The sequence below is a fragment of the Bufo gargarizans genome, chromosome 1, assembly GCF_014858855.1.
Source record: "Bufo gargarizans isolate SCDJY-AF-19 chromosome 1, ASM1485885v1, whole genome shotgun sequence".
Taxonomy (NCBI): Eukaryota; Metazoa; Chordata; class Amphibia; order Anura; family Bufonidae; genus Bufo; species Bufo gargarizans.
In genome coordinates this window covers 22,176,404-22,202,332 of record NC_058080.1, presented here as the reverse complement: position 1 = coordinate 22,202,332, position 25,929 = coordinate 22,176,404, and positions in this window count along the sequence as shown.

The following is a 25,929-nucleotide window of genomic DNA, read 5'->3' as shown; positions in this document are numbered from 1 at the left end:
TGGGGCATTCATCAAACCAAAAGGCATAACCAAATTTTCAAAATGGCCCTCAGGGGTATTGAAGGCCGTCTTCCATTCGTCTCCTTCTCTGACCCTGACCAGGTTGTATGCCCCTCTTAGATCTAATTTGGAAAAGACTTTAGCCCCAACAACCTGGTTAAACAGGTCCGGGATTAGAGGAAGCGGATAAGGGTCACGAATAGTGATACTGTTCAGCTCCCTGAAATCCAGACAAGGTCTTAAAGAACCATCTTTTTTCTTAACAAAGAAAAAACCAGCGGCAACAGGTGAATTCGAGGGTCGTATGTGTCCCTTTCTCAGACTCTCAGAGATATAAGCACGCATAGCGATCCTTTCAGGTTGGGAAAGATTGTATAAATGAGATTTAGGCAGCTTGGCGCCTGGGATGAGATTAATAGGGCAATCGTACTCCCTGTGCGGGGGCAAATCCTGAACTCCACTCTCAGAGAAGACATCCGAAAATTCAGAGAGAAAAGATGGTACAGTCTTAGTAGCAACCTCAGAAACAGATGTCGTGAGACAATTCTCTCTGCAAAAGTCACTCCAACCATTTATTTGCCTCGCTTGCCAATCAATGGTGGGATTATGTTTAGTGAGCCAGGGTAGCCCCAACACTAGAGGAGTAGGCAAACCGCTAAGGACGAAACATGACACATCCTCAACATGAGCATCACTCACAATTAAACGGATATTGTGAACTATGCCCTTTAATGATTTCTGAGAAAGTGGAGCGGAATCAATAGCAAAAACAGGAATAGCCTTTCCCAAAGTGCACACCTGGAAACAATGAGTTATTGCAAATTGACTATAAATGAGATTGACCGCTGCTCCACTATCCACAAAAATCTCACAAAAAATGCTCTTGCTCTCTAGCGCCACCCTAGCAGGCAGGACAAAACGGGAACTACAAGCAAACGGAAAACCCTCAATTTGCGCCTCAACCCTGCCAATAGTAACAGATGGAACGTTTTTAGAGGATTTTTTTCTTTTTGTTACTTTATTACTCTCAAAAAACTGCCTGAATCTCCTAGAGGGATAAACATTTGCCAAATGATTTATACCCCCACAACAGAAACAAACCTTCCCATGAGGGCTGAATCTTCTATTGTCAGAGGTAATCAAACCCAGCTGCATGGGCTCTTGCTCAGAAGGGATTGAGAGCGACTGAGACCCCTGTGCACTGAATGAGACCGCTGCACTGTCCTGGGACTGAGTATGACAGGGAGGAGTGATCTCTCCTCTCTCTCTAAGATTCCTGTCAATACAAACGGCCCGAGACATGGCAGAGTCCAAGGAGGTAGGTCTCTCATGAAAGGCAAATGCATCTTTTAATCCCTCTGAAAGACCATGGCAAAATTGACTTCGGAGTGCAGCATCATTCCAACCAGTATCAGCTGCCCATCTCCGAAATTCTGAACAGTATATCTCTGCGGACTGTTTACCCTGGCATAAAAGACGTAGTCTAGACTCAAAGCAATACGATCCGGATCATCATATATCTGACCCAGGGCTAAAAAGAATTCATCCACTGAACGGAGAGGCCGTGCCCCCACCGGCAGCGAAAAGGCCCAGGACTGAGCGTTATCCCTGAGCAGCGATATGATGATCCCCACCCTCCGCTCCTCATCACCAGAGGAATGGGGAAGTAGGCGAAAATGGAGTTTGCAAGCCTCTCTAAAACGAACAAAATGCTCACTACCCCCGGAGAACGTATCCTAAAGCGAGATTTTAGGCTCAGAACAAACTCCATGAACGTAAGCAGAAACGGTCACCTCAAAATGAGAGACAGTTTTCCGGAGATCTTCTACCTCCAGTGAAAGACCCTGCATGCGGTCAATCAAGGTTGAAACCGGATTCATGCTTAAGATGGTTTTGGCGGCTTATAATGTCACGGAAGGTGTACAGGAAACTAGAAGACACAAAATGAATATCCGACTGACTGGAATCAAAACTAAGGAACAAAAGGGAGAGCCCTGCATCAGACCTGGCACTCTCCCTGACTGCTCAGCCTATGCGAAAAATCCCAATGGTAGATGATCGCATATCCTCGTACCTCGACTGTATAACACCTGAACACCCTATAATAGTGAGGGGACACGGCCACCGGCTCCTTACACTTGATACAGAGGGAGTCAGGGTCACCTGGGATCCAGCAAACAGAAAAACACAAATGAATGAACAAAACTTATCTGTAGAAGACTCAGAAGTAGGATCAACATGCACACACTCCAGGAAGGAATATAAACCGCAAAGTGAAGCAGTCTGGCAAGGGATTTAAAGGGATGCAATCAGTGCAACTACATGACAGCTGAGAGAGGCTAACGAGATGAGAAAATGAAAGCAAAACAAAAGGAAGCTCAAGGAGGAGGTTCTGAAAGCCATCTGTCAGAGCTTCTCAGATGTCTGGTGGTGACAACTGTGGCTGCAAAAACAAAACAAAAAATAAAATTCCCCTTCGTGATCGTTACCTTGTTGTGGTGAAGGGGCTTGCATATCACAATGAAGCGATCATCACCTCTATGAGTGTGTTGGCAATGTTGCCACACCCCAGATGATAAGGCCGTTGTTTCATTATGATCAGACCAAAAGCGATCGGCTGGATAATTTTTCATAGAAAAAACCTTAATTTTCTTTTTTTTTTAAAGTTGTATGGGTTTTTAATACATACAATAAAAAAATCATAGTAAAGTCTCTTAATAGTTTATTAGAAATAATGCAGACAATTTAAAAAATCCCCATCAATTCCAATACAAAGCAAGTACAAAGCTCAGAAGTAAATTGTTGCGGGATGTTGTAATGGTTCGTTAATTCGACAATAGTTAATCAATTCGACACACGCCCCCAGATAGGGGACGTAACAGGGATTAAACTGATTGGAATAATACTCATATAGGGTGTCACAGCACATTGCTCCGTGCACGCGCAGTGCCCCAACTTGGGAGTAAGAGGACAGACCAAGCTGCTTTTTTCATCTCCCGGTTCCTAAAATCAATTCAATTTGGTGTATCAGAGTTTGGTCTGTCACTGTAAAGGCAGTCGAAGGTACCCGGCCTAAATTTTTTTTCACAAAAGGCAATCCCTGATATGGGATGTAACAGGGATTAAACTGATGAGAAGAGAACTACAGAAAATACCACTCATATCGGGTGTGACAGTAAACTGCACGGCGCAGACGCAGTGACCGTGGATTCAAACAAAGGGGAGGGAGCCAGCGTTTTTTTAGCCATCTCCCCGTTCGAAAAATCAATTCAATAAATGGACCCCAGATTGGGGACGTAACAGGGATTAAACTGATGAGAAGAGAACTACAGAAAATACCACTCATATCGGGTGTGACAGTAAGCTGCACGGCGCAGACGCCGTGACCATGGATTAAAACAAAGGGGAGGGAGCCAGCGTTTTTTTAACCATCTCCCTGTTCGAAAAATCAATTCAATAAATGGACCCCAGATTGGGGACGTAACAGGGATTAAACTGAAGAGAACTACAGAAAATTCCACTCATATCGGGTGTGACTGTAAATTGCACGGCGCAGACGCATTGACCGTGGATTCAAACAAAGGGGAGGGAGCCAGCGTTTTTTTAACCATCTCCCCGTTTGAAAAATCAATTCAATTCCCCTATCGGGGACCCTTGGTGTTGTACGTGGCTGGGTGGAGGAAGAAACCTTTAATGACATCAACGGGACATGGCTAGCTTAGTAGCTTGGTATCCAACCTTGTGGAAATTGAGAGTTTGCGGTTGGGCAAATGGACTGTTTGCGGTTGTTTGCGGTGCATTAAAATGGGAGTTCGGTCTGTCAATGTCTGTGAAGCGGGCGTAACCCTTACACTACCTGATCGATACAACATCATACCTGATCGTATACACACACTTGATGTTTTAAACCACGTTGTTTAATATATTTTAAGACTTTTAGTAGAGTTATGCCCTTTATGGATTAAAATCCAACTCTGCGTCAACTATATAATTTTCAATGGGAGTTTTGCCATGGATCCCCCTCCGGCATGCCACAGTCCAGGTGTTAGTCCCCTTGAAACAACTTTTCCATTACTACTGTGGCTAGAAAGAGTCCCTGTGGGTTTTAAAATTCGCCTGCCTATTGAAGTCAATGGCGGTTCGCCTGGTTCGCCCGTTCACGAACATTTGCAGAAATTTGCGTTCGCCGTTTGCGAACGGAAAATTTTATTTTCACGACATCTCTATTGAGAAGAACTTTGCTTGGCTTAGGGCTGATAATGACTCCTCAATCCGCAGAAGGGGATAGGCATCCCAGACAGTCTAAGCATTCAGCTTCCGATAATCCACGCAGAACCGGAGACTCCCGTCTTTCTTCTGCACCAAGACTACCGGAGCAGCCCATGGACTTTGACTCTCCTGGATCACTCGGTTCTCCAACATGCTGGCCACCATATCTTTCACCTCCTGGTACATCTTAGGTGGGATCTGCCGGTAGCGTTCCCTGATCGGCACAGCATCGCCAGTTGGGATTTCATGTTCGATGGCAGTAGCACACCCAAAGTCCTCATCATGTCTTGAGAAGGCCTCCTGAAATTCCCAGTGGGTGTCTTCCAGCAGCTTTTGTTCCCCCAGGGTCAGGGTTCTGCAGTCCACCCCATACGGGCCATGATCACTTGACTGTTCCACTCCGCTGTCGGGGTTTCCCTTGAATGGATCTCCACAGCATAGGTCCAGGCTGATCTCCTATCTGGCTGCAGCGTGAAGCCCCTTAGTCGAGCGATACCCCCTTCAAACACATAAACTTTGGCCAGCAGGGTGTTTGCAGGGACGGTTAATTCGCAGTCCTCAACATTACAGCAGAGTTTAGGCACACATCCGTTTTTCACAACGGCGAGGGGGGGTGGGCTACCAGTGGGCTAATATGCATTTCTTCTTGATAAGTCGCTCGATCAGGACCTCTAGTCCATTCAGTCGTCATCCAGCCCCCACTGGCAGCATCAATATTCGCTCCTGTCGAGGTGGGATCTTCAATGGAGTCCTCCGTAGCACCCTCACGTCTCCAATGGCCCGTCCGGACAGGTTACTCTTTTGCAGGCTACAGCTCCTCACCATTTGTTGTAAGAACTTCTGGGTAGGCCGGTGTGCGGTGGCCTGTTGCCAGTACTTCGGCCCTTCCTTGGCATAGAGTTGATGGTCTAGGTCTCTCAGTATATTCATGCCCAGGGTCACGTCCATTCCTTTCCAGGACGAATGGTTCACCAACACGACCCCTTTCTTGCCGATGTCTTGCCCAAACAGTCGGACCTGCATCCAGACTATCCCTCGAACATCCATCTCTCTATTATCGCCAGCCGTCAGCCTGATGACGCTCCTGTCTTCGGGCTCCATCATATGCCCGAAGTGCCTCTCGAAAAACTCCAGAGGCATTAGAGTGCATTCTGACCCTGTATCAACTAGGCAGCAAACCTTTCGGGCTTCCAACTCGGCCTTTAATACGGGGCTGCTGGCATACAGATCACATTCTTCACGCAGAGAGCTTAACTTTTCGGTGCACCGCCACAGGACCCTCAGCTACTGCAGCGGTCGAAAGATTAACGTTGGCTCAGACGCTATCGGTTCTGGGCACTCTCTGGCCATATGGCCGTACTTTCGGCAAGCCCAACAGAGGGGCGCTCTTCTGACCGGCCCCCTCACCGTGGTTATTCTGGGTGGAGTGGCACGAGGTGTGGGGACAGTTTCCGGAGGCCGGGACAGTTCTACCTTCATCTGGGACACTTCCAGCCGAAGCTCTTTCAATTCCGCCCGCAGGGCCTGTACCACATCCTTTAAGGACTCCAATTCTTCAGATCCCGGCAGGTCCCTTGTAACATGGTGCTATTCACCACTCTCGCTGCCACAGGTATGGGCTCTTCCTCTCTCTCTACGGCGGCTAAGTAGACACTGTAGAATGTTATATCAGCCATTGTTCGGGTCACCTCTTGTAATTTATCTTGTAAGAATTTATTGGAGAGCCCCACTATGAACTGATCTCGTAGAAGCCAGTCCACCTCCCGGAAGGTGCCCATGGCCTCAGGGTCTTGTCTCATTCAGCGTTTCCTGTAGAGCATTAGAATATTGCATCAGGGTCTCGCCCTCCCGCTGGGGTCGGTTAAAGTGACTCCGTAACTGTACCACTTTGGCCCGCCCCCTTGGGCTCTCTCTAGCAGGGAGAATATCTTCTCTATGGTATCTCTCTCAGAGTCAGGCCTTACCATCACTGTCCACCTGATGTCACCCTCTAGGACTTCCAACGCAACCTCTGCCCGCAGTTCGGGGGTCAGGTTACACATTCTAATCACACTTCGTACCCTTTCAGTCCAGTCCTGCAATGTCATGTTTCTACCGTCATACTTTTGGCAGATGACGCAGCAGTCCCCCTACATGGATGTATCCTACTGGGGTAGCCATATTGTTGGGGGCAAGCTGGACTTGTGCCTGTACTCCCTGGGCTGGGTCCTGATCCGGCACCACTGACGCTGGGGGACGGTCTCCCGCCGCGTTTCCGTCCATATAATGGTCGCTGTATCTGTCACTACCAGAGCTTTGAGACGTTCTCACAGCTCTGTTTCTCCACCCCTGTGATGATGTCACTACTAGAGCTTGGAGGAGTTCCCTCTGCCCTGTTTCTTTGCCCCTGTGATGAGGTCTTTATTTTCTGTTTCCTTCCTCCCAGCTGTCTCTCCTGTGTTTGATTTTGCTGCCTTTAAATCACCCCTCCTCCTTTGTAGAGGTGCGGATTATACTTTTCATTTGAGCTGTATCTCTCGCTTGACTAACTTCACCTGTGTGATATCTTTTCACTGGATCTGTGTTCTGCTGTAGCAAGTACTTCGGATATTGTCTGCTGACTTCGGATCTGTTTTCACTGCAGCCGCAACTCCTTCAGTTAAGTGTTCAGAAATTGTGTGTTTTTGTTTCTTTGCTGACTGGATCCGAGGCGACCCCACCATATGGATCCAGACATGTGCATAGCAGCTTAGGGAGAGCTTTTAGGGTCTGACAGGGGTCAGCCTTTATCCTCCCTAGTTTGGGTCCGGTCAGTCGCTATTCACTGTGTGTTGCTCACTTACAGCCGTGACATTATAATCCGCCAAACCGTCCTTTTTTGACATGGATCCGCTTTCTGACCTGGTTGACTGCATGCAGGGTCTTTCTTTGGAGGTAGCGGATCTCCGTCAATCTATAACTCAGCTTCAAGCATTGGGCTCTGCTCCGGCCCATGGAGTCTGTTACGAGCCAAAGGTCTCACTTCCGGAAACGTTCTCCGGGGGCAGTGAGATTTTTGTTCGTTTCAGAGAGGCATGCAAACTCCATTTTTGCTTGTGTCCCCATTCCTCTGGTAATGAGGAACAGAGGGTGAGGATTGTCATCTCCCTGCTCAGGGGTAATGCTCAGACTTGGGCTTTTTCGTTGCCATCGGGGGATCCCTCCCTTTGATCCGTGGAAAGATTTTTTGTGGCCCTGGGGCAGATATATGATGACCCGGATCGTGTTGCACTGGCCGAATCTAACTTACGTTCTTTATGCCAGAACAAACTGTCTGCGGAGCTTTATTGTTCTGAATTTCGGAGATGGGCAGCTGATTCAGGTTGGAATGATGCTGCACTCCGGATGTCAGTTCTCTCATGGTCTCTCAGAGAGATTGAAAGATGCGTTTGCTTTCCATGAGAGACCAACGTCCTTAGAGTCTGCCATGTCATTGGCGGTACGCCTTGACAGGCGTCTAAGAGAAAGAAACGAGACCTCTCTGTCCAGTCATTTTCAGTCTAAGGGCAGTGGTGCAGACTCATTCACAGTGCAGGGGCCTCATCCTCTCTCGGTTCCCTCTGTGGAGGAGCCCATGCATCTAGGTCGACTTGCCCCTGATAAAAGAGGATTTAGTCCTCAGAGAATGGTGTGTTTTTGTTGTGGGGGCATAGGTCATTTGGCAAATGTTTGTCCGTCTAGGAAATTCTTGAACTGTACTAAGAGTTATAATAAGAGAAAAACCTCAAAAGGTAAATCATCAAACTCTGCTTCATCTGCTACTTTGGGCAAAGTTGATGTAGGAATTGGTGCTTTTCCTCTGACCTCCAGTTCCCATTTTCTCCTTTCTGCCAGGGTAGCGCTAGGGAGCAAAGTCATTTCTTGTGAAATTTTTGTCGATAGTGGAGCGGCCGTCAATCTTATTGATACTCAATTTGTAGCCATGCATGGTTTTCAGGTTTGCACATTAGAAAAGGATATACCTGTTTTTGCTATTGACTCTGCTCCACTCTCACAGAGATCCCTGAAGGGCATTGTTCACAATATCCGGTTAGCGGTAGGTGACACTCATGTGGAGGATATATCTTGTTTTGTCCTTAACGGATTGCCTTCTCCTCTAGTTTTGGGGTTACCCTGGCTCACTAGACATATCCCCACTATTGATTGGCAAGGAAGGCAAATAAATGAGTGAAGTGAGTTTTGTAGAGAGAATTGTCTCACAGCGATTTTTGCAGAGGTGTCGACTAAAACGGTGCCATCATTTCTCTCTGATTTCTCGGACGTGTTTTACGAGAGCGGTGTTCAGGAGCTACCTCCTCACCGGGAGTTTGACTGTCCCATTAACCTCTTTCCCGGCGCCAAGCTGCCAAAAGCACGCCTCTACAATCTCTCACAACCGGAAAGAATCGCAATGCGTACTTATATCTCTGAGAGTCTCGATAAGGGGCATATTCGTCCCTCAAAATCATCTGTTGCCGCTGTTTTTTTTTTGTTAAAAAGAAAGATGGCTCTCTGAGACCTTGCCTAGATTTTAGGGAGCTGAACCGTATCACGATTCGCGATCCCTATCCCCTTCCTCTGATCCCGGACCTCTTCAACCAAATTGTTGGGGCCAAGGTTTTTTCCAAATTGGATTTGAGAGGCGCGTACAACCTGGTCAGGGTCAGAGAGGGGGATGAATGGAAAACGGCCTTTAATACCCCTAACGGGCATTTTGAGAATCTTGTTATGCCTTTCGGCCTGATGAATGCTCCGGCCGTCTTTCAGCATTTTGTTAACAGTATTTTCTACCATTTAATGGGGAAATTTGTATTGGTGTATCTTGATGATATTTTGATTTTTTCCCCTGATGTTCAGACCCATCAGGATCATCTTTTTCAGGTTCTGCGGATTCTGCGGGAGAATAAACTGTATGCCAAGCTGGAGAAATGTCTTTTTATGGTATCGGAGATTCAATTTCTGGGTTTTCTCCTCTCTGCTTCTGGTTTTCGCATGGATCCGGAGAAGGTCCATGCTGTGCTGGAGTTGGAGCTTCCTGAGAATCAGAAGGCATTGATGCGCTTTCTGGGTTTTGCGAACTATTACAGAAAGTTCATTTTGAATTATTCCTCTGTTGTCAAACTCCTCACTGACATGACAAAAAAGGGGGTGGATTTTTCCTCTTGGTCGGAGGAGGCGCTTGCAGCTTTTTCTAAGATTAAAGAGAGTTTTGCGTCTGCTCCCGTCTTGGTGCATCCCGATGTTTCCTTACCTTTTATTGTTGAGGTGGATGCTTCCGAGGTGGGTGTGGGTGCGGTTTTGTCCCAGGGCCCTTCTCCTGCCAAGTGGCGACCCTGTGCTTTTTTCTCTAAAAAAACTCTCCCCGGCAGAGAGAAACTATGATGTGGGAGATAGAGAGTTGTTGGCCATCAAGTTGGCTTTCGAGGAATGGCGCCATTGGTTGGAGGGGGCCAGGCACCCTATCACCGTTTTTACCGACAATAAGAATCTGGCGTACTTGGAGTCGGCCAGGCGTATGAATCAGAGACAGGCCAGATGGTCTCTGTTCTTCTCCAGATTCAATTTTGTTGTTACATTCCGCCCTGGGATCAAAAATGTGAAGGCTGATGCTCTCTCTCGCTGTTTTCCGGGAGGAGGAAACTCCGAGGACCCGGGTCCCATTTTGGCGGAGGGGGTGGTTGTTTCTGCTCTGTATTCTGATTTGGAGGCCGAGGTCCAGGCTGCCCAGACTGAGGTACCTGCCCGTTGTCCTCCTGGGAAGTTGTTTGTGCCTCCTGAGTTACGTCACAAACTCTTCAAGGAGCATCATGATACTGTTCTTGCTGGTCACCCCGGGAGTAGAGCCACGGTAGATCTCATTGCTCTGAGATTTTGGTGGCCGGCTTTTCGTAAGTTGGTGGAGGGTTTTGTGGCTGCTTATGAGACGTGCGCTCGCGCTAAGGTCCCTCGTTCACGGCCTTCAGGTCCCCTTCTCCCGTTACCCATACCTTCCCATCGTTGGACACACCTCTCAATGGAATTTATCACAGATCTTCCTCGTTCCTCAGGGAAGTCGGTGATCCTGGTGGTGGTGGACCGTTTTAGCAAGATGGCTCATTTCGTACCCTTCCCTGGTTTACCCAGTGCTAAAACGTTGGCGCAAGCTTTTGTCGACCATATTGTTAAATTGCATGGCATTCCCTCGGATATTGTTTCCGATAGAGGCACGCAGTTTGTGTCCAGATTCTGTAAGGCTTTCTGTTCTCAGCCTGGGGGTTCGGCTGTCCTTCTCTTCTGCTTTTCACCCGCAGTCGAATGGTCAGACTGAACGCGTCAACCAGAATCTGTAGACATATTTGCGCTGTTTTGTGGCAGAGAACCAGGAGGATTGGTGTTCATTTCTCCCTCTTGCTGAGTTTGCTCTGAACAACCGTCGTCAGGAGTCTTCTGATAAGTCACCATTCTTTGGTGCATATGGGTTCAATCCGCAGTTTGGGACATTCTCGGGAGGGGCTCCCTCTGGTTTGCCTGAGGAGGAGAGATTTTCCTCGTCTTTGTCTACCATTTGGCAAAAGATTCAGAGTAATCTTAGAAAGATGAGTGAGAAATATAAGCGTTTGGCTGATAAGAGACGTGTGCCTGGTCCGGACCTGAATGTGGGTGATCTGGTGTGGTTGTCTACAAGAAATATTAAACTGAAGGTTCCCTCCTGTAAATTGGGTCCCAAGTTTATTGGGCCTTATAAAATCTTGTCAGTCGTCAATCCTGTTGCCTTCCGTCTTGAACTTCCACGGGTTTGGAAGATACATAATGTATTTCACAGGGCTCTTTTAAAACCATATGTCCAGCCCATGGTACCCTCCTCTTTGCCTCCTCCTCCGATTTTGGTTGATGGCAATCTGGAGTTTGAGGTTTCCAGAATTGTGGACTCTCGCATTGTCCGCGGTTCTCTTCAGTACCTCGTTCATTGGAAGGGTTATGGTCCTGAGGAGAGGATGTGGGTTCCGGTGTCGGACATTAAAGCCACTCGCCTCATCAGGGCATTTCATAGGGCTCATCCTGAGAAGGTGGATGTCCGGAGTCCACCCGTAGAGGGGGGGGGGGGGGTACTATCACTACCAGAGCTTTGAGACGTTCTCACAGCTCTGTTTCTCCACCCCTGTGATGATGTCACTACTAGAGCTTGGAGGAGTTCCCTCTGCCCTGTTTCTCCGCCCCTGTGATGAGGTCTTTATTTTCTGTTTCCTTCCTCCCAGCTGTCTCTCCTGTGTTTGATTTTGCTGCCTTTAAATCACCCCTCCTCCTTTGTAGAGGTGCGGATTATACTTTTCATTTGAGCTGTATCTCTCACTTGAGTAACTTCACCTGTGTGATATCTTTTCACTGGATCTGTGTTCTGCTGTAGCAAGTACTTCGGATATTGTCTGCTGACTTCGGATCTGTTTTCACTGCAGCCGTAACTCCTTCAGTTAAGTGTTCAGACATTGTGTGTTTTTGTTTCTTTGCTGACTGGATCTGAGGCGACCCCGGTTCCGTCCATATACTGAGCAGGGCACCGGTGGCCGTGCCCCTTCCACTATTGTAGGGGTTTCAGTGGTCATCAGCCTAAGGTACGCGGGCATGTCTCGATCCACCATATGGATCTGGACATGTGCATAACAGCTTAGGGAGAGCTTTTAGGGTCTGACAGAGGTCACCCTTTATCCTCCCTAGTTTGGGTCCGGTCAGCTATTCACTGTGTGTTGCTCACTTACAGCCGTGACAGTATCCTGCCAACTATGCCAAGTTGTAATCCGTGTACCAGGGTGGGGTCCCCAGGATACAGTGAAGTCACAGACAAGAAAAGCGACACTGACACCAGCTTTATATGCAAGAACAGAAACTTTACTTTAACAATACTGATAACACAACAATATAAGTATACATAGACTAAGTTATACCCCAGGCCCACAGTCACCATCCCTGTCCGAGGGACAGGCCTGCCCGATGGCGCACACAGCAGAGCTTGCAAGTCGTGCTGTGCCGCTAAAGAGGACACACCTAGCCGGTAGCGGACGCAGCAGAGCCTACAAGTTAAATAATGTGCCGCAGTCTAGTACAGTAAGACCTAGCAAAACATATAACCCTAACTATCTAAGTACTATAAGGCCTAGGCTAGTCTCTGTTACTTCAGGCGCCACACAGTAGAATACATTCAGTAAGGGGACAACATCTACTCTCCTTCCTTTAAGTGTCCATTAACTGCCGGACATCTGCAAGCCAGGATGAAATCGGATTCAGTCCATCACAGCACAATCCTTCCACCATGTCAGATCAACACTTCCTGGTTCACTCACAAGCAGCCAGCATGAGTCATCACCTACTTTTCATATGCAAATCCCAGATTGTGCTGGCTGTAGCAGCAAAACAGTGGCCTCTAGTGCCCAAAGTGCCAAATGACAGTTTAAGTACAAACATTATGCAGGAATAGCTGTTCCACAATTTCACAAGTGCTTAAAGAGTTAATAATTTGCAGATATGACTGACACTTGCTACTTCCTTGAATTGCATGAACTTACGGCTTGTTCTTCTTGGTTTAGCAATTTCAAAGTTGAGGAGTGTAAAATAGAATAATGAAATAACATTTTAAGAATCAAACTTCTGTTTTCCTTTTGCAGTTCTGAGAGGTCCCTGATGGATATGACTTTCCTCATTTTGTATCCTTTTCTAGATATTACACAGGAGGACATTGTGCTTATTTCTCGGTACAAACCTGACCGGCGATAAGATATAAACCTCTCCCTGTCACATCCCTTGATCTAGTGCTAAATAATTCCCAGTGATGCAGGTCTGTGCAGACACCAGTGTGCCAGAGATACCATGGAAGCAATGATCATGCAGAAGATAATTTCCATAATTTTGTGTTATTTTCTGAAAATGTTTCTATTGCTGGTTTTGTGTGTGACCTTCTGTGATTCTGAGATACAGGACCCTGCAGCTCAATGTCATCTTGTAATGAAGGAATACACCTTTGAGTATAAATATTCTCAAGAAGGAGATATCATTATCGGAGGGATCTTCACTGTACATTCCTCGGTGAAACGATGGCGCTGGAAAGGGAGCAGTGACTACAACCGGATGTGTTCAGGGTAAGTACAAAATGTTAGTTCTGCAGAGATGGCATTTACACAGAAAATGTGCAGGAAAATTACAGGGATTAGTGAGGTGATCACCTCTTATTGTATTCAGTCTATAGGGGGATAAATTTATTATCTTACTGTGATATGAAACCTTGTAAAGGTTCTGTGATGAGCAACATAAATAAATCACTTCATTATGGTCTGTATTGTGTGATCTGGGGTATGTACAACTAAATTCAGGTAAGTACATGTCACTTCTGCCTTGGTATTGAAATATTTTCAGTTTTGATTGCATACATACTGTACATATGTTATAGGTTGAAGATACAGATAAGCCAACCATTCCGTAATGAACTCATCTCGCAGCCAAACCTGAAGCTTTTCTGGCTCATTTCCAGTAACCAGAAAGATTATCAAAATTAGGGTCATTTTGTTTAGAAAAAAGAAGACTAAGAGGAGATCAAATAACTAGGGTTGAGCGAACCCGAGCTGTAAAGTTCGGGTTCGTACCAAACTTTAGGATTTTTGGACCCCGGACCCGAACCCGAACTTTTTAGTAAAAGTTTGGGTTCGAGTTCAGTGTTCGGTGATTTATTGGCGCTTTTTGAAAGGCTGCACTCTTGTGCCCTTAGAAGCCATCACAGCCATGCCTACTAATGGCATGGCTTTGATTGGCCAGTGCAGCATGTGACCCAGCCTCTATATCAGCTGGAGTCATGTAGCGCTGCACGTCACTCTGCTTTGATTAGTGTAGGGAGAGGATGCTGCTGCTGTGAGGGAGAGAATAGGAAAGAATCTTTAATCAGAAGTGATTGTTAACTCAGCGATCTAACTAGATTTAGTTGTGTGGGTGCAGTGCACAATCTTTTTACCCTGCCCTGAGCCCAGTGACAGAGAAAAATAACTTTTTTCCGTCTGTTAGTTAGGTGGGCGGCGGCCATTTTATGCAAGCTCAGTGCACCAGCACTGCATCTGTTCTTTTGTGACATACAAATCCAAGCTTGAAATACTGCAATACTAATCTGGGTTAAAAAAAAAACACCAATGTTTGGCAATATCCTACATCTGGTGCCTTTGCAGCATTTGTCAGTGTGAAAGACAAGCTTGAAATACTTCAATAATTGTTTGGGTTTAAAAAAACACAAATTTTGGATAAAAAACAAAATTTGCAGCCTTTGCTGCATCTGGCAGTGGGAGATACAAGCTTGAAATACTGCAATAATATTCTGAGTTTATAAAAACACCCATTTTGGGCTATCCTCTACATATGGGGCCTATGCTGCATCTGTTAGTGTGACATATAAACTTGAAATACTGCAATAATATTATAATAATTGAATAATATAATAATTTTTGGAAATACCTTAAATCCGGGGCCTATGCTTCATCTGTCAGTCTGAGATTCACGCATTAGATACTGGTGTTCTATTCTGTTATTAAAAAAACACCCATTTTGGGCAAAAAACACAATTTTGCAGCCTATGCTGCATCTGTCACTGTGAGATACACGTGTTACATACTGGTGTTCTATTCTGTTATTAAAAAAAAAAATAATAATTTTGGGCAAAAAACTTCATTTTGCAGCCTTTGTTGCATCTGTCAGTGTGAGAAATATATGCATTAGATACTGGTGTTCTATTCGGTTATTAAAAAAACAACCACTTAGGGCAAAAAAATTTTTTGCAACCTTTGCTGCATTTGTCAGTGTGAGATACACTCGTTAGATACTGGTGTTCTGTTATGTTTTTAAAAAAAAACACCCATTTTGAGCAAAAAACATAATTTTGCAGCCTATGCTGCATCTGTCAGTGTGAGATACATGCGTTACATACTGGTGTTCTATTCTGTTATTAAAAAAACAACCATTCAGGGCAAAAAAATTAATTTGCAACCTTTGCTACATTTGTCAGTGTGAGAAACATTCGTTAGATACTGGTGTTCTGTTATGTTATTAAAAAAACGCCCATTTTAGGCAAAATACATAATTTTGCAGCCTATGTTGCATTTGTTAGTGTGGCATACAATCTAGAAATACTGCAATAATATTCTGGGTTTAAAAAAGTACCAATTTTTGGCAATACCCTACATCTGGTGCTTTTGCAGCATTTTTAAGTGTGCAAGACAAGCTTAACCCCTTAAGGACTTAGGGCGTACCGGTACGCCCTATTTTCCGGGTCCTTAAGGACTCAAAGCGTACCGGTACGCCCTAAGTTTAAATAGCGATTGCGGCGCACCGGGGGTTAATCCGAACAGGATGCCGGCTGAAATCATTCAGCCGGCATCCTGTCACAACGTGTCACATTCCACTAACTTGTGACAAAAAATAAAAACTTCCATGAACTCACTATGCCACCACAAAATACCTTGGGGTGTCTTCTTTCCAAAATGGGGTCACTTGTGGGGTAGTTATACTGCCCTGGCATTTTAGGGGCCCAAATGCATGCAAAGTAGTTTGCAATCAAAATCTGTAAAAAATGGCTTGTGAAATCCAAAAGGTGCTCTTTGGAATGTGGGCCCTTTGCCCACCTAGGCTGCAAAAAAGTGTCACACATGTGGTATTGCCGTACTCAGGAGAAGTAGGGCAATGTGTTTTGTGGTGTCTTTTTACATATACCCATGCTGGGTGAGAGAAATATCTTGGCAAATGACAACTTTTCCCATTTTTTTATACAAAGTTGGAATTTGACCAAGATATTTATCTCACCCAGCATGGGTATATGTAAAATGACACCCCAAAACACATTCCCCAACTTCTCCTGAGTACGGTGATACCACATGTGTGACACTTTTTTGCAGCCTAGATGCGCAAAGGGGCCCACATTCCTTTTAGCAGGGTATTTTTAGACATTTGGATCCCAGACTTCTTCACACGCTTTAGGGCCCCTAAAATGCCAGGGCAGTATAAATAACCCACATGTGACCCCATTTTGGAAATAAGACACCCCAAGGTATTCAATGAGGGGCATGGCGAGTTCATAGAATATTTTATTTTTTGGCACAAGTTAGCGGAAATTGATTTTTTTTTGTTTTTTTCTCACAAAGTCTCCCTTTCCGCTAACTTGGGACAAAAATTTCAATCTTTCATGGACTCAATATGCCTCTCAGCGAATACCTTGGGGTGTCTTCTTTCCAAAATGGGGTCAAGAACAGCTCAAAAAATTCCAGCGCCGAACCGATCTGAGCTGTCTCAACCCGAACTCCAGACTGGGCGGTGAAAGGGGGAACTACTGGTGAACAAGGAGGCCATGTCATTAGATTTTCTTGGACGCATGTGATGGAGCATTGTCCTGCATGAAAATCATGTTTTTCTTGAAGGATGCAGACTTCTTCCTGTACCACTGCTTGAAGAAGGTGTCTTCCAGAAACTGGCAGTAGGACTGGGAGTTGAGCTTGACTCCATCCTCAACCCGAAAAGGCCCCACAAGCTCATCTTTGATGATACCAGCCCAAACCAGTACTCCACCTCCACCTTGCTGGCGTCTGAGTCGGACTGGAGCTCTCTGCCCTTTACCAATCCAGCCACGGGCCCATCCATCTGGCCCATCAAGACTCACTCTCATTTCATCAGTCCATAAAACCTTAGAAAAATCAGTCTTGAGATATTTCTTGGCCCAGTCTTGACGTTTCAGCTTGTGTGTCTTGTTCAGTGGTGGTCGTCTTTCAGCCTTTCTTACCTTGGCCATGTATCTGAGTATTGCACACCTTGTGCTTTTGGGCACTCCAGTGATGTTGCAGCTCTGAAATATGGCAAAACTGGTGGCAAGTGGCATCTTGGCAGCTGCACGCTTTACTTTTCTCAGTTCATGGGCAGTTATTTTGCGCCTTGGTTTTTCCACACGCTTCTTGCGACCCTGTTGACTATTTTGAATGAACCGCTTGATTGTACAGCCGCTCTGGAGGGTGCATTTCTCATGTAACTGGGGCTACTATGTCAGCCCCAGTTACAGGAGAAATCACCAGTGAAAAAAAATGAAAAAGTGAAGTAAATGTCCCCCAGAGGTCTTGTATGACCTTATGGGGGACGAAAAGTGTAAAATAAAAAATAAAAAAAAGTGTACAATTAAATAAAAAAAAGGTTTCACATGTAAAAAAAAATAATAATAATTCCCCAAGTAAGGAATAAAAAAAAAAAGGTTAAAAATAGAAAAAATAAAATAAGATAGACATATTTGGTATTGCCGCATCCGTGACGGTCGGCTCTATAAAACGATCACATAATCTTCCCAGTCCAATAAACACCATAAAAAAATTAAATAAATAATTGTCAAAAAAAGCCATTTTTGTCACCTCACGTCACAAAAAGTGCAACACCAAGTGATCAAAAAGGTTTATGTCCCACAAAATGGTACCAATAAAACCATTACCTCATCCCGCCAAAAAATAGCCTCTACATAAGAAAATATCTCAAAAAATAAAATAAAACTATAGTTCTTAGAACATGGAGACACTGAAACATCATAAAAAAAAAAAATGCTATTATTGTGTTAAAGTGAAATAAATAAAAAAAGTATACATATTGGGTATTGACGCATCCGTAAAAAAATGTTCTATAAAAATATCACATGACCTAACCCCTCGGGTGAAAAAAAAAAGCGGTGTCAAAACAAGCAATTTTTGTCACCTTACATCACAAAAAGTGCAACACCAAGTGATCAAAAAGGCGTATGATCCACAAAATGGTACCAAAAAAAACCGTCACCTCATCTCGCAAAAAATTAGCCCCTACATAAGAAAATCTCTCAAAAAATAAAAAAACTATAGCTTTTAGAACATGGACACATTAAAACATTTTTTTGTTTGTTTCAAAAATGCTATTATTGTGTAAAAATTTAATAAATAAGAAAAAGTATACATATTAGGTATAGCCACGTCCGTAACAATCTGCTCTATAAAAATGTCACTTGACCGAACCCCTCAGGTGAACGCTGTAAAAATAAATAAATAAAAACTGGGCTAAAACACCAAATTTTTTGGTCACCTTGCCCCATAAAGTGTTATAATGAATGATCAAAAAATCATATGTACCCAAAAATAGTACCAATAGAACTGGCACCTTATCCCCTAGTTTCCAAAATGGGATCACATCTTGGGAGTTTCTACTGTAAGGGTGCATCAAGGGGGCTTCAAATGGGACATGGCATCTAAAAACCATGTGGAGTTCCTTTTCTTCTGCGCCCTGCCGTGTGCCCATACAGCAGTTTATGACCACATGTGGGGTGTTTCTGTAAACCGAAGAATGTGGGTATTAAATATTGTGTTTTGTTTGGCTGTTAACCATCGATGTGTTAGAGAAAAAATTGGATTAAAATGGAAAATCTGCCAAAAAAATGAAATTTAAAAATTTGATCTCCATTTTCCTTTAATTCTTGTGGAACGCCTAAAGGGTTAACAAAGTTTTTAAAATCGGTATTAGGTAACTTGAGGGGTCTGGTTTCTACAATGGGGTCATCTATGGGGGTATCCACTATGTAGGTCCCACAAAGTGACTTCAGACCTGAACTAGTCCTTAAAAAATGGGTTTTGGCAATTTTCTTAAAAATTTGAAGAATTACTTCTAAACTTCTAAGCCTTCTAACATCCTAAAAAAAAAAAATGGCATTTCCAAAATGATGCCAACATAAAGTAGACATATGGGGAATGTTAAGTAATAAGTATCACTTTCTGTTTTAAAAGCAGAGAATTTTTAATTTAGAAAATTGCAAATTTTTCAAAATTTTGGGTAAATTTGGGATTTTTTCATAAATAAAGGTGAAATATATTGACTCAAATTTATGACTATCATGAAGTACAATGTGTCACGAGAAAACAATCTCTGAATGACTTGAATAAGTAAAGGCGTTCCAAAGTTATTACCACATAAAGTGAGATATGTCAGTTTTTCAAAATTGGGCCTGGTCAGGAAGGGGGCAAATGGCCCAGATGGGAAGTGGTTAACTAACAATCAATCAACCGTTGAAGTAACAAAAGACACACATGTCTGGGATAGTGCAACGTATATTGTATTCTTATCAATAACATAAATTTGAGAGCATGGGAAAAGTCTAAATGGTTCAACAAAGTCTGTGCTTTAGTTGGCTTATGTGTCAAAGATAATCCCTTAGAAGATCTGATTTAAGGTTCCCCATTTCATTTGTATAGAAAAATCTGACCTGGACAGTTAACCCTTAATAGTGATGATGTTAATAGCCTTTGCAACAGTGCCACCTAGGGATGCATAAGTAACATTACACCAACAGCAGAAATGCATTCTGGGTAATACAGTGACATCACAGTCATTATCATATGTACACGCCTAGCCGACAATTATTTGAAAACTCCAAGCTAGAAAGGTGTATCTAACTGATAAGTTTTTGGATAATAAACCACACACAAGAGTGAAGGGGGAACAATAGAGAAAAAGAAAGAAAGAAAAGAAAGGAAAAAGGAAAGACCCCTGGAGAAAAATCTCAATGACCAGAACGTACTTTAGAGCTGACTTCCCTTAGACTCTGCATATCATCTGCATTCTCGGGTAACGTATAACTTTATTATGTGTAATTTCGATATAAATTAATTAGCCTGATATTTAGAAAACTCCCCGTTGTATGGGGATGTATAGTGTTAAAAGTGCTACATCAATATTTTCACTATTCTGTAAAGATGCATATTACTGAATGAAAGATCTAATATTGATTTCAGAGGAAATTTTCTGATTGGAATAATTATATTCCATAGTCCAATACCAGGCTTGATCATTTATAAGTTGTGTGGCAATACTACCCGATTATCCGATATTTGTCATAGTTTGTGCAGAGCAAGGGTTCGCATTTATCATTAACATTATTGAGTTTTTATATCTCATAATTGTGGTTGAGTCGGTTGTATTATATTCTTCTGTTTGAGAGGTATCCAGGCATTTAACACGTACATAACAGTTTCATACACTAGCAACATTATCAATGCACAGTGACACAGGGCCTAGAAACAATACACAGATGACATTGTGGTTAGCAATGAAAGACAGTAGCAGGGTGTAGAAATGGTAATACCACTCAGGGCTATTACAAATGCAGAATGTACAGTGTGTAACACGTATATAGCCAATGCATTACAATACAGATCTATTGTAATGCATTGTACAGGGGATCAGACCCCTAAAACTTGAAGTCCCAGAGTGGGATAAAAAATAAAGGGAAAAAAGAAGGGAAAAAAATTAAGTTTTATAAAAAAAATGTAAAGTTTTAAGTGAAAAAAAAGGGTCCTTTTCCAGAAAAAAATAAAAAAATATATTTTATTAATTGAAAGTAGACATAATAGGTATCACTGTATCCATATCGACCGGCTCTATAAAAATATCACGTGACCTAACCTCTCAGGTGAACACCGTCAAAAAAATAAAATAAAAACTGTGCTAAAAAAAACATTTTTTGTCACCTTACATCACTAAAAGTGCAACACCAAGCAATCAAAAAGGTGTATCCACCCCATAATAGTACCAATCTGTCACCTCATCCCTCAATAAATGAGCCCCTACATAAGACAATCGCCCAAAAAATATAAAAAACTATGGCTCTCAGATAGGGTTGAGCGAATCCGAACTTTAGGATTTTTGGACCCCGGACCCGAACCTGAACATTTCTGTAAAAGTTCGGGATTGGTGTTCGGTGATATCTTAGCGCTTTTTGAAAAGCTGCAGAGCAGCCAATCAACAAGCGTTTAACTGTGTGCCCTTAGAAGCCATCACAACCATGCCTAGTAATGGCATGGCTGTGATTGGCCAGTGCAGCATGTGACCCAGCCTCTATATAAGCTGGAGTCTCATAGCGCCGCACATTACTCTGCTGTGCTTAGTGTAGGGAGAGGATACTGGTTCTGTGAGGGAGAGAATAGAACAGAATCTTTAATCAAAACTCCAATTGAACTCAGTGATCTACATACATTTAGTTGTGTGGGTGCAGTGCACAATCTTTTTACCCTGCCCTGAGCCCAGTAACAAAGAAAAATAACTTTTATCCGTCTGTTAGTTAGGTGCGCGGCGGCTGCCATTTTATGGAAGCTCAGTGCACCAGCACTGCATATGTGCTTTTGTGACATTCAAATCCAAGCTTGAAATACTGCAATAATAATCTGAGTTAAAAAAACACCCTTTTTGGCAATTTCCTACATCAGGTGCCTTTGCAGCATTAGTCAGTGTGCAATTTAAGCTAGAAATACAGCTATAATTTTGTGGGTTTTAAAAAACACCCTTTTTGGGCAAAATACACAATTTTACAGTCCTTGCTGCATCTGCGCGTGGGAAATTCAAGCGTTATATAAAGCTGTCATATTGTTAGTAAAAAAACACCCTTTTTGGGCAAAATACTTAATATTGCAGCCCTTGCTGCATCGGTGATTGTTAAAAACAAGTTTGAAATACTTTAATAATTTTCTGGTTTTGAAAAAACACCAATTTTTGGCAATAACCTACATCTTGGGCCTCTGCCACATTAGTCAGTGTAGATAGAAAAGAAAGAATGAGACAGGAGGCAGCGCCTCGTGTGTAGAACCGTTTGGTAGTTTAAAACAACAATACACTGATTGTGCCAGTCCAGCTTGCGGGGGTGTCTACTGCTGCTGCCCAGGTTCTTACCCGTTGCCGTGGGATACAGTTTCCGGGATATGGAGAATAGTGCATAGATTAAAAAAAAAACTTATTTGGAAGCGGCGCTGCTGCAGAAGAAGTAGGACTCAGTAGGTAAATAAAAGTGGATCTTTATTTGTATTCGTCTACGCGTTTCAGGGGCGGACTGCCCCCTTCATCAGGACAGTAGGTCTGTGTACATTGTGGGTGTGTTTGTTTTCTGTTTTATTCTATCTGTTTGGACGCGATAATTCCGGCCTCTGGGGGCGTGTGAGAGGCGTGGGGAGGGAGGGAACAGGGGCGTGGACGCACGTGTTCTACCTTGTTTGTATGATGCCCATAGGAGGTATGCTGAGTGCCGGCTCGATGATGTGGGGTATTCGTGACGCGCTTCTTGGGCGGAGTCAAGCTCTCACAGCGGTATGTCTATGCCTGAGCTCCGGTGTTTGTGGGCAGTGTATTGTGTTGTGACGCGTTCCCTCGGCCACAAAGGATGTTTTTATATGTAAGCATGGCTTGGGCGGACTTAATGTTAGATGTTTTAGATCTCAACAAGCGTCATACTACTTGCCCCAAGAGGCCGTCACAGCCATGCCTACTATTGGCATGGCTGTGATTGGCCAGAGCACCATGTGACCCAGCCTCTATTTAAGCTGGAGTCACATAGCGCCGCCCGTCACTCTGCTCTGATTAGCGTAGGGAGAGGTTGCGGCTGCGACAGTAGGGCGAGATTAGACTGATTAACTCCTCCAAAGCACTTGATTAATTGATCGATCTGCAGCTGTGGATCATTGAGCTGCTGAAATTCAATTTCTCACTGTTTTTAGGCTGCCCAGACCGTTTGTCAGTCACTTTTTTCTGGGGTGATCGGCGGCCATTTTGTGTCTTGTGCGGTGCTGCGACCAAGTGCATCCAAGCTGCGACCAAGTGCATTTAACCCTCAATGGTGTGGTTGTTTTTTGGCTAAAGCCTACATCAGGGTGAAACTGTCACACCAAGTGCATTTAACCAGCAATAGTGTGTTTATTTTTTGGCCATATACTACATCAGGGGCAAGCTGCGCCTGTCACCAAGTGCATTTAACCCTCAATGGTGTGGTTGTTTTTTGGCTAAAGCCTACATCAGGGTGAAGCTGTCACACCAAGTGCATTTAACCATCAATAGTCTGTTTATTTTTTGGCCATATACTACATCAGGGGCAAGCTGTCACCAAGTGCATTTAACCAGCAATAGTCTGTTTATTTTTTGGCCATATACTACATCAGGGGCAAGCTGCGCCCGTCACCAAGTGCATTTAACCCTCAGTAGTGTGGTTGGTCAAGCTGTCACACCAAGTGCATTTAACCAGCAATAGTCTGTTCATTTTTTGGCCATATACTAAATCAGGGGCAAGCTGCGCCCGTCACCAAGTGCATTTAACCAGCAATAGTCTGTTCATTTTTTGGCCATATACTACATCAGGGGCAAGCTGCGCCTGTCACCAAGTGCATTTAACCCTCAATAGTGTGGTTGTTTTTTGGCTAAAGCCTACATCAGGGTGAAGCTGTCAAACCAAGTGCATTTAACCAGCAATTGTCTGTTCATTTTTTGGCCATATATATACTACAACAGGGGCAAGCTGCGCCCGTCACCAAGTGCATTTAACCCTCAGTAGTGTGGTTGGTCAAGCTGTCACACCAAGTGCATTTAACCAGCAATAGTGTGGTTATTTTTTGGCCATATCCCAGTCTAATTCTGTCACTAAATCCATACCGGTCACCCAGCGCCTAAATACTAGGCCTCAAATTTATATCCCGCTAAATCTCTCGTTACCGCTGTCCTGTTGTGGCTGGGAAAGTTATTTAGTGTCCGTCAAAGCACATTTTTTGTTCTGGGTTGAAATACAATTCCCAATTTAGCAATTTCATAATTTAGTGGTTTCTGCTATATCAGAGCTATTTGAAATCTATCCCTAAAAGGGTATATAATATTCAAGGTGCACATAGGGTCATTCAGAATAACTTCACACACACGCTACTGTGCATTTCCAAGTCTAATTCTGTCAGTAAATCCATACCGGTCACCCAGCGCCTAAATACTAGGCCTCAAATTTATATCCCGCTAAATCTCTCGTTACCGCTGTCCTGTTGTGGCTGGGAAAGTTATTTAGTGTCCGTCAAAGCACATTTTTTGTTCTGGGTTGAAATACAATCCCCAATTTAGCAATTTCATAATTTAGTGGTTCCTGCTATATCAGAGCTATTTGAAATCTATCCCTAAAATGGTATATAATATTCAAGGTGCACATAGGGTCATTCAGAATAACTTCACACACACGCTACTGTGCATTTCCAAGTCTAATTCTGTCACTAAATCCATACCGGTCACCCAGCGCCTAAATACTAGGCCTCAAATTTATATCCCGCTGAATTTGAATACAATACTTTGGGCCAAATAATATTTTTGTTGTTGTGGTGAACCATAACAATGAGGAAAACATCTAGTAAGGGACGCGGACGTGGACATGGTCGTGGTGGTGTTAGTGGACCCTCTGGTGCTGGGAGAGGACGTGGCCGTTCTGCCACATCCACACGTCCTAGTGTACCAACTACCTCAGGTCCCAGTAGCCGCCAGAATTTACAGCGATATATGGTGGGGCCCAATGCCGTTCTAAGGATGGTAAGGCCTGAGCAGGTACAGGCATTAGTCAATTGGGTGGCCGACAGTGGATCCAGCACGTTCACATTATCTCCCACCCAGTCTTCTGCAGAAAGCGCACAGATGGCGCCTGAAAACCAACCCCATCAGTCTGTCACATCACCCCCATGCATACCAGGGAAACAGTCTCAGCCTCAAGTTATGCAGCAGTCTCTTATGCTGTTTGAAGACTCCGCTGGCAGGGTTTCCCAAGGGCATCCACCTAGCCCTTCCCCAGCGGTGAAAGACATAGAATGCACTGACGCACAACCACTTATGTTTCCTGATGATGAGGACATGGGAATACCACCTCAGCATGTCTCTGATGATGACGAAACACAGGTGCCAACTGCTGCGTCTTTCTGCAGTGTGCAGACTGAACAGGAGGTCAGGGATCAAGACTGGGTGGAAGACGATGCAGGGGACGATGAGGTCCTAGACCCCACATGGAATGAAGGTCGTGCCACTGACTTTCACAGTTCGGAGGAAGAGGCAGTGGTGAGACCGAGCCAACAGCGTAGCAAAAGAGGGAGCAGTGGGCAAAGCAGAACACCCGCCGCCAAGAGACTCCGCCTGCTATTGACCGCCGCCATCTGGGACCGAGCACCCCAAAGGCAGCTTCAAGGAGTTCCCTGGCATGGCACTTCTTCAAACAATGTGCTGACGACAAGACCCGAGTGGTTTGCACGCTGTGCCATCAGAGCCTGAAGCGAGGCATTAACGTTCTGAACCTGAGCACAACCTGCATGACCAGGCACCTGCATGCAAAGCATGAACTGCAGTGGAGTAAACACCTTAAAACCAAGGAAGTCACTCAGGCTCACCCTGCTACCTCTTCTGCTGCTGCCGCCTCGGCCTCTTCTGCTGCTGCCGCCTCTTCCTCCGCCTCTGGAGGAACGTTGGCACCTGCCGCCCAGCAAACAGGGGATGTACCACCAACACCACCACCACCTCCGTCACCAAGCGTCTCAACCATGTCACACGGCAGCGTTCAGCTCTCCATCTCACAAACATTTGAGAGAAAGCGTAAATTCCCACCTAGCCACCCTCGATCCCTGGCCCTGAATGCCAGCATTTCTAAACTACTGGCCTATGAAATGCTGTCATTTAGGCTGGTGGACACAGACAGCTTCAAACAGCTCATGTCGCTTGCTGTCCCACAGTATGTTGTTCCCAGCCGCCACTACTTCTCCAAGAGAGCCGTGCCTTCCCTGCACTACCAAGTATCCGATAAAATCAAATGTGCACTGCGCAACGCCATCTGTAGCAAGGTCCACCTAACCACAGATA